The sequence below is a fragment of the Microtus oregoni genome, unplaced genomic scaffold (genome assembly GCF_018167655.1).
Source record: "Microtus oregoni isolate MIOR12 unplaced genomic scaffold, Mior012 000031F_ref0000149, whole genome shotgun sequence".
NCBI classification, from domain to species: Eukaryota; Metazoa; Chordata; class Mammalia; order Rodentia; family Cricetidae; genus Microtus; species Microtus oregoni.
The window spans coordinates 2,311,024-2,322,818 of record NW_024543090.1 but is presented as its reverse complement, the minus strand read 5'-3'; the positions used below and the strand labels follow the sequence as shown (position 1 = coordinate 2,322,818).

Genomic DNA, 11,795 nt, shown 5'->3' with positions numbered 1-11,795 from the left:
TCTTTGGGACTGAACAGCTGTGGGACTGGGTGGGACAGAAACCTCTGTCAACAGGGTACCTTTGATTAGGATTTCAACTTAAGGACTTCAAGGGAACACATAATCCTTGGGACAACGGCTCACTTAGTGAAAATCTTGACACACAATGGTAAGAAATTAGCACGTTTAAAAATAGGTCTAGAAAACTGTAGGGAAAATATGTTCAATATTGAGCTTTTTTTGATTTATATTCCAGGGACTAAACACAAAATACAAAGAGAGATTCCGCTGCTCTGCTCACACTCCCAGACATCTGTCCCCTGTGTACGGCACTCCATTGTCACCATCATTTGCTTTCCTGTGTTCCTTCTACTTTTTCTCATGACCTTGTAAGTGAATTTGTCATGGGAAAAGAAGGATCACATTGTAAAGTGTATCACGCCGAGAAATACCAGAGCAGAGGCATAACGGCAGAAAATGAATCCTAACCAGTGCTAAACTGGGCTATAATACAAGGATTTTTGTAAACTTCTGGAAGACGGGAGTTGGCTGTCGAATTCTGAGATTTTCTTACATCGATCGCCCTAAGCTTTGGATTTATATCAACCAATTTACAGAATCATTGGTCTTGTTTAGGAGTGGAAATGTTAAAAGCAGTGGTGTGGGAGAGGCAAGCAGAGAAATGAAATAACCCAGAGATGCCACAACTGTGAAAGGACAGGAAAATAATATTTAATAAGGCAGTGTCTGGAGGCTTCTCCTTAGAGGCAAGTCAGTGTTTAACCAGGAGCTCTGGGGTGGGGACGTTGTGAGCTGTGGTATTTGCCAAGTTCTGTGGTGTAAATACGCCCACCAGGGCCAATTTCCAGGTAACCATATGATGTTGCTGAATGTTGCACTGGGCAGAGAGACACGCAAAGGCGGGTATAACCGCTGCTCAGGGATCTTGGACAGAGATTTGGAATTATAAACCAAGTAAAAATGAATCAGCAGGGACTCCAGAAGCCATCTGAGCAGTATGCTGCCATGAACTCTCAGGTGGAGTCAAGGGCAACTCAATCTCTTTCCTTCACTGTGCTCCTACCTGAAAAGGAGAATAGGAAAAAAAGAGTTGTAAGGAAAAATTGTCAATTTGAGAACTTTCCAATATATAGCATTATGCAGAATTAAATGAGACAGAAATAGAGATGTGTGTGCCCTGTTTACTATGTCAGATTACTGGCCCAGGAAACTAAAGGTGCTCTGTTTCTCAGAGGATTACCCAGTGGAAGATTCTTGTCTAGCATGCATGAGGTCCTAGGTTCGATTCCTACTACTGCCAAAAAAGAATAAAAAGGAAAAGAACAAAAGAAAAGAGAAGATGACCTATAACCTATACAAACAACAAGCAGAAGGGTCTTCGAGAGAATGAATGTCCTGTGACGTCACTGGAGTCAGAATCCACTTTTCGCTGACCTAAATGAAGCTGATCCTGGCAGCGGACACAGGTGGCTGGCCAGGTGCCCAGTTGCTTCAATAGTAATAGAAATGATTGACCTTCAAATGAGGTCAATCTGGATCCTCTGTGTGTCTGCAATTGCATATCTCTACTGGATTGTTCAGCTGGGTGCTAAGTGGAACAAGTGTGCATGCCTCCTTATGCACGGGCTTCCCTCAGCTATGCTCCTGCCTCTGCTCCCTCCACAGTGAAATACCAGTGCTTCTCCCTCTTCTCACTTCCTTAAAAACCAGTGCTTTCTTATTGTGCCTGCTGGCCATCCCAGATCAAGGCCCTCCTTTTCCTGCCTGTTGCCTCTGCCCTGTGCAAAGCAATACTTCTTTCTACTCTACCCCCATAAAGACAGGGAGCATGCCTGCTGTGTGAACTTCATCTACCCAATGCCTTGAACATTTCTTTAAATAAACAAATGTCCCATGTCCTTCTCTGTGCTCACTACTAAAGCATTCCAAGGAATGGGACCTGAGGGCTAAGCCTCCATCAGCTTCCTTTTTGTTCAGGCATTCCACCATGGTCCAACCCAATGTCATAAGCTATTTAGCAGGGGCCACCCAAGGATAAAGAATTCCCTGCAAGTGTGTGCGGATCCCCCAACAATGGACATACAGTTTCTAGATGTGGTCTACTCAGTCCCAACAAGCTACAGGAGGTAGATGCTGACAGGACCACCCGTGATTCCCAGCTTCTAACATTCCTGCCATTGGGCATGTCCTTCTCCTTGGATATAGGATGGACTCATGACTCAGTCCTAATCAGTAGAAGATGACAAACGTGATGGGGGTATCTCTTTATAATTAAGTGAAAGGACCATGTCTGGTTATTCTCTCTCTGTGTTCTTGCAGTATACTCGTCTGAAAGATATCTATAATCCACCTAGCAAGGAGCTGTGGGCAAACTGTAGACAACGGTTGGAGGTTGAATCTTCCTAAATGTCACATGATTTTAGAATTTCCCAGCAAAGTCTTCAGATGAGGCCGCCACCTTGATTTCAGCCATTGAAATACCTGAGACAGGTCCTGGCTATACCGTCTGGGTTCCTGATAGACGCTAAGTGTGAGATAATAAATATGTCCCGCTTGAGTCAACTCCCCAACATATGGCATCTTTTTATCTGATGGCCTGGGGTCATGTTCAGCAATCTTGGTCACCCCCTCCAAGGGCGATGAAACCTCAGCTCCAAATATTGGCATTACAAGGCTCTAGAGGTCCAGGATCTGGTGAGCTTGGGATTATGTGTTATATGTCGGTAGATGACTACACTCAGCCAAATGGCATCTCACCTCCATGTTTTTAAAACTGTTTCACTGGGCTGACCATTCATAGCAACAGAACCAACACATTTTCAGTCTTCGTCTTTCAAGGGCCAGAAGCAATGGGAAGTTGAATGAGTGTTCATGAAAGAACTCCTGGGTTGAGCCTGTATTCAAGAGTCTGTATCCAAGGTGGAGACAGAAGCCCACCAAATCCTGGACCTCTAGAGCCTTGTAACGCCAATAATGGGAGCTGAGGTTTCATTGCCCTTGGAGGGGGTGACCAAGATTGCTGAACGTGACCCCCAGGCCACCAGATAAAAAGATGCCATGTTGGGGATGAATTGGCCTCCATCACTCTTGGAGAACAGCTTATATTTTGGACAAAGGTGGCTACAGGTCCTATGTTTGAGTCTCTGAAGCAATCCCAAGCCACCAGTGGTCCAGCAGCAATCCGCTGTCTCTTCATACACCCAAGCTCCTGCCTTGAATACAAATGTCCCCTGCACAGAGCCCTGAACCCCTCTGAACCTCAGCCAAAGCCAAGACATAGAACACCCAGTAAAGGGTGGAGCAGAAGCTAGGCCTCTTTCTAGTCTCCCCAAGACCCGTGGGCAACTAGGAAACATTAAACAACAGAAGAAAAACAAATCAATCACAGAAAGAGTGTCTACACACTTTCCATCCAACAAATTATGTGCGTCACAAAGGGTAGCTGGGAAACACATGACAAAAGAGACAAATGATCGGAGTTTGTATCCTCCCACAGGCTGCTGCCGTGGCTCTCTGTGTGTGAGGAAGAGGGTGGAGGGAGAGAAGGGGGTTGAGACCTTCAGTGTAACCCAAGGGAGGGCAGAAGGGCTCTTCCCTCTGGCTTCAGAGTGCTGTGCTGAGATGCCCTCTCTTTCCCTTGCCCTGTCTGCTGCAGACTGGAGCTCAGCCCGCATGCTCTGTGCACCACAGATTCTACCGTCCCAGGGGAGGTCTGGGTGTGACAGTCCAGAGAGCAGCGCTGTCTGTCCTGAATCGCCTTTATGGTCCTTTATGGTGTAGGATGCAGTGACTCTGAAGAAAGGCCCCAGGGAGGCTTTGTGAAGAGAAAAGAATAGTTGTTCTGGGGCCTGAGGAGTGTGGGGTGAAGCCAGGCCCCGACTCCTACAGAGTGAGCTCAGCGTATGACCTGACACATACATGCCTTTCGGCTTCAGCGTTCCCATCTAAGTGTCTGCAACAGTTTACCGGCCCCATGTCTACCTTATATGGTTCAGCAAGTCTAGTGAGACCCTTGTCAAGTTCAAATTTAGGGGAGCACAAGGAAGTCCCATAAGCAACGTAATTAATACTCTAAGGATATACATGTATATATTTGCATATGATTTGCATCCGAGAAGTACATGTTCTCATGACTGTGTGTGTGCATGCAGATGCAGATGCACGTGTGTGCCTGTGCATAGAGAGCCTTAAGATCAGTGTTGATGTCCTCCTCAGTTGGTCTCCACCTTAGTTTTGAGACAGGTTCTCTCACTAAACCCAGAGGTGTAGACTTCCCAGCCAACGGGCTCCAGAGATTCGCCTGTCCCTGAGCCCTCCCAGACTTGGAAGTTATGGACACAAAGCTGTACTTGACTTTTGAGTATTTTCATGCTTGTGCGTCAAGCACTGTACGAAGCAAGCCATCTCCCTAGGCTTTTTAATGCAATATGTTTACAACTCTAAATTAGGGAAAAGAATTCATCACAGGCAAAATACCACAAGGTATTATCTGCTTACTAAACGGCTGTGGTGAGCCATTCGCTGCCTTTGCTTGGATGTTTTTAGGAGGTTTAGAAGGTAAATTCTGGATGCACAAGAGCCTCTGCTGGCCAGTCTGGCCCAAACTCACCTTTCCCGTCCTGATTTGCACCAGCAAATGATTAGCAGAATACGTAAAGAGGGCTTATAGGTCCATCCGATCCTGTCACCTCAGCTCTGTCACCGTGGGTAAATTAGTCTACTACGCTGGGCCTCAGACTACTTATGTGTAATTGCCACCAAAGCTATCTCCACAACTCAGGATACCTGACCCATGGCCAGTGTTCAGTTACCAGAGCTGCCATTATGGGATCGTTGACCAGACAGGCATCAGGATCATATGAAAATTCTCCTTGGCTGGGAAGTGATGAAACAGGCTGGCATTTGGTGGGGGCTTTCTCACTGCCTCTGTGATAGGATGCATCTGTCCAGCCTTCTTGTTAATCAAATCTGCAGCTGGCCTGGGAACTGCTGCCTGGAGCTGCCTTTGCCGCTGTGTCCGCTGCCATCTGGATATCAGAGGGAACATAGAAAAGGGGTCTAGGCAAGGCAGAAATAGCTGAGGCAGAGGGCCCAGGGAGTCCAGGTCTCAATCTGTTTGCAGCACATGAATTTGAGAAGCATAGGTTTTGGCAAGGAAGAAAATAGCATGCCCAGGTTGCGATGAGCTCCCTTCTGCTTTTTTCCTTCACGTGTAGAGTTGGAGCTTTGGCTCAGTTTTGTCTGATTCTCTGTTCAGATGACTGAGCTCTCCGGTCTGAGGAGATCTGAGGATGCAGGGAACTCCAGCAAGGCAAAGAAAACATTTTTAAATCATTTGGGTAGGTGTGTTCTTTTTGATGCTCTCCGACACTGAGAGGCAGAAAAGAGCCAGGAGGATAGCTGGTGAGACAGGGGAGCTACAGGATGGCGGAATGTAGACGCCTTCCACTTTTAACAGGACTGGAGACCACCTGGAGAGCTCATTAAAAACAGCGTTTTGGGCAGGAGAGAGGCTCATTGCGTGCACAAGGTCCTGGGTTCGAGCCCCAGAACACATTTTTGTTTGTTTTAAGCTAGGCATGCTTGTAAGTCTAGCACCTGGGAGACAAAGGTGGGTGAATCCTAAGCCTTGCTAACGTAGCCACCAAGGCAAATCTCAGACCAATGAAGGACTCCATCTCAGGGGAGGAAAAAGGTGGCTGGTACCCGAGAAACAGCACCAAGGCTCTCTTCTGGTCTCCACACTCAAGCAGACACCTGGGCATACACTTGCACCAATAGGAACATGCATACATACATATAACACAACCACATATGCACTTGCACCAATATGAACATACACACACACACACACACACACATAACACAACCACACATGCACTTACTAATATGAGCATACACACATACATATAACACAACCACACATGCACTTGCACTAATATGAACATACACACATACATATAACACAAACATACATGCAACACACTTGCCTCAGCCAGCCTAGGTGTGGTGGGAGGCAGGACTCTGCGTTTCTAACAGGCCCCCAAGTGACTGGGGTTCTGGTGTTAGGTTTGGACTCTGGAGTCGCGCAACTTAACCTCTCTAAGAACCAGCTTCCTCACTTGTAAAACAGATGGAAAGAGTCACACCCCATGGGGTTCCCATGAGAGGGAAATGGACTAAGCATACACACACACACACACACACACACACACACTTGAAGCCCTTACCTGGAACATACTTAAAGCCCTCAATACATGTTAGCTCCTGGAATCCTTAATGGCTAAGCATCTCACCATGAGAACTTCTATCTGCCTTTATAAACAACCTAGAAAGAATGTGTAGGACGGTCTCTATGCATTTAGGCCTCCGCAAAATATCTGCATATCTTTTCAAGGGTCTCAGGGGCCCTGGAAGTTCACCCTTCTCACATCCTTGGTTAAGGAGGTTATAATTGCGTTCACATTTGTAACACCTCTTTTTCAGTATTCAGTGTCGATGGACATGATGCCTGGTAATAGCTCTTGTTTTTGAGCCTCTCCTCTGTGATCATAATGATCCGTGGTTCAACGTTCCTTCAGGGCAATCACAGCCATTCCTATGCTACAGACAAAGTAACTGAGCCTTAGAAAACTTGTTGAGTGCTGGAACCAAGGTGCGCTCAACTGTCAGACCGCCACTATGTCACCACACTTCCTTAGAGTGGTGACATTACCAGGAGAATGTACTCAGCAAAGTCCAAGTGATCAGGAGCACACAGAACAAATTAAGGTTGCCCTCGTCCTCAAATCTCTTCATCTAGCTGAGAATCAAGATGAACATTGGGGCTGGCAGGAACCTCAGCAATGCAAACTGCCTCACAGGTTACAGCTTTGGGCTCAGTCCTCAGCATAACAATAAGTAAATGCATAAGGAGAGAAGTAATCATCATAATCAATAATGGACATGACAGAGGTTTCTGGGGTACCCCCGGCATTAATGTGTTCCTGGTATTTTGAAGCCTGCCTTGCAGTTATATCATTAGGCTATGGCTAGTGAATGTGGGTGGGCATGGGTGATGCTAACTCTAGGTGTGGCCATTATGAGCATGTGTGCTCCTTCTTCTCCTTGTCTTGCAATAGTAATTATTACAGCCATGCGATCCAGATGACACTGTTCAGATGCAGGCAGACAGCTCAGTGGGTCTCAGAATAAGACAAGAAAGGGAAGTGAATCTCTGAGGGGGGTCACACCATAAGATCCTTGGTTAATGCAATATTTTCTAATTTCCTCTGCTCAGAGAAATGAGGTTGTCATGGTTGTGAAGGAGGAGTTCCAAGAAGACCAGTGGGTCCTGAAACACGTATGGGAAATCACCTGAAGATCTGGTTCTAGACCCAGCAAGAAGAAATATTTTGGAAGGGTACTAGAAATGATAGATCTTTAATAAAGCAATTCTAAGGATTAGCAACATTTGGAGACCCCTGCAATATGAACTTCTACATCCACCCAGAAAAACACTCAGAGCAGAGACATTGTCACATGACCTCCCAGAGGGAAGGCTCCGGTGGAATTTCCCCGGTAGACTAAGGTCCTCCTCCCAACTGTGTCACTCTAGGAATTCAAAACGACTTCACCTTTAGCACTTAGAAAGATGCATTTTGCACAGTTGTTGTGCTGATTGCGTTAGTACAGTAGAGTTGTCACAAATTGCCCCCAAACCTAGTGACATAAAATAACAATCATCATTTTATATCTCTTCACATTTGTATGGATCAGGAATTCAGAGGTTACCCGTTGGGCAGTTCTGGGTCAAGCTGTCTCTCAAAGGCGTGTCACATGCTGGCTGGTGCTCTGTTACCTGAAGTCTCCAGTCGGAATGGAAGTCCTCGGTGGTCTTGTTTGTACGGCTGTTGGCCACCGCCTTCCCCACGGGGCTCTGTGAACGTCCTCACCGTGCGGTGGCTGTCTTCCTTCCAAAAGAACCATCTAAAGAACAGGAGGAGGTGGTGATGGATTTCACACACGGTTATGCAGGATCTCCTGGTCACACAGGTTAGCTCCGCTCAGTATGGGGGAGGGGAGCAACTAGACAAGGGCAAGAATTGCAGAGGTGAGGATCTGCGGAGGCTGGCTAGCACAATCACTTCTGTTCGTATGTGAAATACTCCAAACCATGCCTGACACGTGATTAGAACTTGGCAAACATTTGCTATTTGTAACTTCTCACCCAGAACCCTGGCTCCCCCATTATTTTATTCTTCCTCATGCATTCTCTGAGGACACAGATGTGCCCTTTGTTCTGGGAGGCTGTGTCCTGGACACTTGATGGCCAGGAGAAGAGCACCCCACCCTGGTACTCTATATCCCTGGGGAGGAAGTATACTAGTAGAGACGAGAGAACTTTCGGGAGCTTGCATTTCTCAAGGCGTATTCACTACCACTATTTAGTGTGAGACACACAGTGTGGAGGGGTTAAGACCACAAACTCCGGAACAAGATTGCCTGGGAGCAACTCAACTCTCAGCTTTCTTTATTAGTCACATGACCTTGGACCAAGTTACTTCCTGGACCTGTTTTCTTCTTTGTTATAAATATGGATAACAATTCTTCTTTCATGGAGCTGTTGTATGAATTATATACTCTAACTATATGAAAGGCTCAGAACAATGTCTGGCTTGCAACAATGCTCATAAATATTAGCTATTATATCTACCCAGAGATGGGGATCAAGGACGATATAAAGGGACAAGGAAATAAAGAGATGCAGGACCAACTCAGACCTGTGTCTGTGATACTTTGACAAGTGCAAGGTAAAACTGGTGTTAACGCAACTCTCTAGTGCTTTCCCCGGACACCTAAGGCTGGTTTAGAGTGATGGACACACAGCTTGAGCAAGCACATGCATGATGTTGTGAACTGCTGGATCAGGCATGGGCATCTCCAACATCACCTGGTACATGTGATTTATCTGACTTCCTCTATGACTGGGACAAGCTCTTTCCTGGCTTTCTCCAAGTTCTTAATTTTTAACTCTATTCCCTAATTCTCTTTGTTTAAGAGAAGTTTGGGTACCTGAGTGGATTGCCTTCCATTGATGGGGAGTGGCAAGGAAGTTGGTGCTGGGGTCCAGGGTTCTGTCCCTGTGGGTGGGAGTAGATGGAGTGAGATGGGGCAGCAGGAAGGAAGAGAACACCTACGGGTTTGGCATCAAATACAAAGAAACAATCAGGTAGAGGATTCTCAGCACTTTAATTAGTGAATCTTAGGTAGGTTACAGAAAACAGAAGCCAGGGGCTGCTGGACGTTTTGCCCAGGGAAGTTTCTAGGTGAACAGATTCAGGGGTATAACATAAACACTGCTCCCACGGTGCAGGGATCTCTGCAACCTTCATGGCCAGCAGAGTGATGAGCTGCCATGAGAGGCAAGAAGGCAGCTTGGCTCAGTGTGACTCAGTTGCTAGTGTTGTTTCAAACTTCAAAAGTCTGACCCCAAGTGGTTTATTTTAGGGTTATTTAAGCACAGCACCATTTGGTGAAAACTTGATCCTGCATACACAACAAAAAATACATAAATCTCTATGAAGAACAAAGTAAGCTAAATACAGATCAGACGTGGCTATATAAAAACTCCTTGTAAAGCTGTAGATTGAGTGAGAAAAACAAATCCACGATAAGTGTCTGGGGAAATACTAGTGCCAGAAAATCTCTGGCCACACAGACAGTGTCACCAGGCTAGGAAGCACAGCTGCTTCAGCCTCCTGGGCAGAGAGCAGGTTTTGCCTTCCTTCTCTTGAGGGAACAAGCCTGTGTGCGTAACACCCTAGGTTCCCCTAGTGTGTGTCTGTGAGCACAAAGACCTCCATGGCCCCATACCATGGAATGCTAATGAGAAGGATATTGAGTTCTAGACGGTGGGGATACCACACAGAAAATAAACACAAGGTCCCGGTGTGCCTGAAGATTGCCTCCTCAAAGGCTCACTTGGTTCAGCAGACACCAAGCCAGTCGTGTTGGAAAGTATGATACACGAGAGGCTCATGCTTGGGTCAAAACCTGGGCACCAACCTATGGTATTGGGAGCAGAGGGCAGAAGAAGAGCTTTGTGTGATTGAGAACAGCAGGGAACTCTGGCTGGCTCTGGTGAAGTGAGTCCGCCCCAGGCTCAGAGGATGCGGTGAGGAGCATAGGTGTATGTTTAGCTCTATGGCAGGGCTTAGGTTTAGGAGTGAGAACATCAGACATTTTAAAGTGATCACTTAGCTACCAATCATAGACTAGATTTCAGCAGGCCATGTAAGTGGGGAAGCCTACAGAAGGATTCTAGAGTTGGAGTGGAAGAGGGAGTTGATCGGAGGTGCAGAGTAGACCAAAATCAATGGGGCTTCTTGGAGCCAGACTGTGATAGCAGGGGAGAGAACTCCACACACACACACACACACACACACACACACACACACACACACACTCCACCCCACCCCACCCACCACTATGACTCTGCAGTGACAACCACAAAAGAGCCTTATCTGATGCTACTACACAGTAGGACTCTGTGGGAAGAAGACAGATCACACCCAGGCACGCCCAGCAATCAACAAAGGCCATTTCCACCCCAAGTCATTCTCCTTCATTTTGGGTCTCACTAGTGGGAGGTAGGGGGTCACTGGCCTCCAGACTGAGCAGCTGATGGCTGGCCTTCTGGCTGGCAGGTGTACCCTTCTACACACTTATTAATGGAAGTTTGGAAAATCAGGAGCACTAGGAGGTGTGGAAAGGGGCACAAGGCCAGGATATTCATGTTCTGGGGCTCCAGTTTTCAGTCATGACGTGCCTTCGGCCCTGGAAGTCCCTGCCTGGGGAAGGCCATCCATGTGACTTCAGTCCTTGGTCTGGGTGGGCCCATGCACCTACAGCAGAGCCCAGATGGAAAAGGGGCAGAGCAAACATGTAGGAAGGGCAGGGAACCTACAAAGCATACCCAGTGCTCTGCAGCTCTAGCCTCACCTGAAACATCCTCTCCTGAGAGCATCTAAGACTCAAGAAGTAAAGGAAATATGTGCACATACCCAGATAAATGCAAATTACAAGGCCCAGGAAGCTCCCAAAACTTACAAACTTCACAAGATGGTTGACGAGGTTAGACAGGCAGCGGTGATCACTGGAAAGGGAGACTCCCTGAAAGAACATTTCCTGCTGCTGCCAGTCCCAGCCTTGCCTCCTCCTGGAATATCATGAATCCATGAGAAAGCTTTTATATTAGGAGGTTTCTTCTTCATTTTCCTTCTCTAACCTCATCTGAGACCACGAGGCCAGAGGTCCCAGATCCTTCACTAGTTCCTTGGCTTTTGATTGGTCTGGTCTTAGCAGGAACACAGCCTAGTGCCCAGAGTTTCTACCACTCTCCTCTGGGGCATCTTCCCAGTGATTCTGACTTGTTTATCCTCTGCAGAGGATCTTTTTCTCACACTGTGACTTCTGATGCCTTCATTTCTCTACCGGACAAGGACTTGGGGCTATCTGTGTGACCTCTAAGGCTTACCTGATGCCTGGAAAGTGTGAACTAAGCCAGTGGATTTAGTTACTGTTATTGCTGTGACCAACTGACTGAAAAGAAGCAACTTAGGGGAGGGAAAGGTTATTCGGACTTACAGTTCGAAGAGACATAATCCATCTTGGTGGATAAGTCATGGCTGCAGAAAGGCAAGCTGTCTGGGGTCAGGAAGCAGAGAGAAACAAAAGCTGTTCCTTTTTATTCACCCAGGACTTTAGTCCACGGATTGGTGCCCTCCACATTTAGGGTGTGTCTTCCTAAGTCA

The 11,795-nt window shown here is 46.9% G+C and overlaps 1 long non-coding RNA gene across 1 annotated transcript; it reads right to left on the bottom strand.

Moving 5' to 3' along the window:
* Positions 1-703: 703 nt before the first annotated feature.
* LOC121465457 lies at positions 704-8,144 on the bottom strand. The gene is made up of 3 exons (XR_005976662.1): positions 7,841-8,144; positions 4,610-5,027; positions 704-1,063 (listed from the first exon to the last, which is right to left on the bottom strand). It is a non-coding gene; the product is annotated as an uncharacterized LOC121465457 (long non-coding RNA).
* Between the last annotated feature and the right edge of the window lie 3,651 nt (positions 8,145-11,795).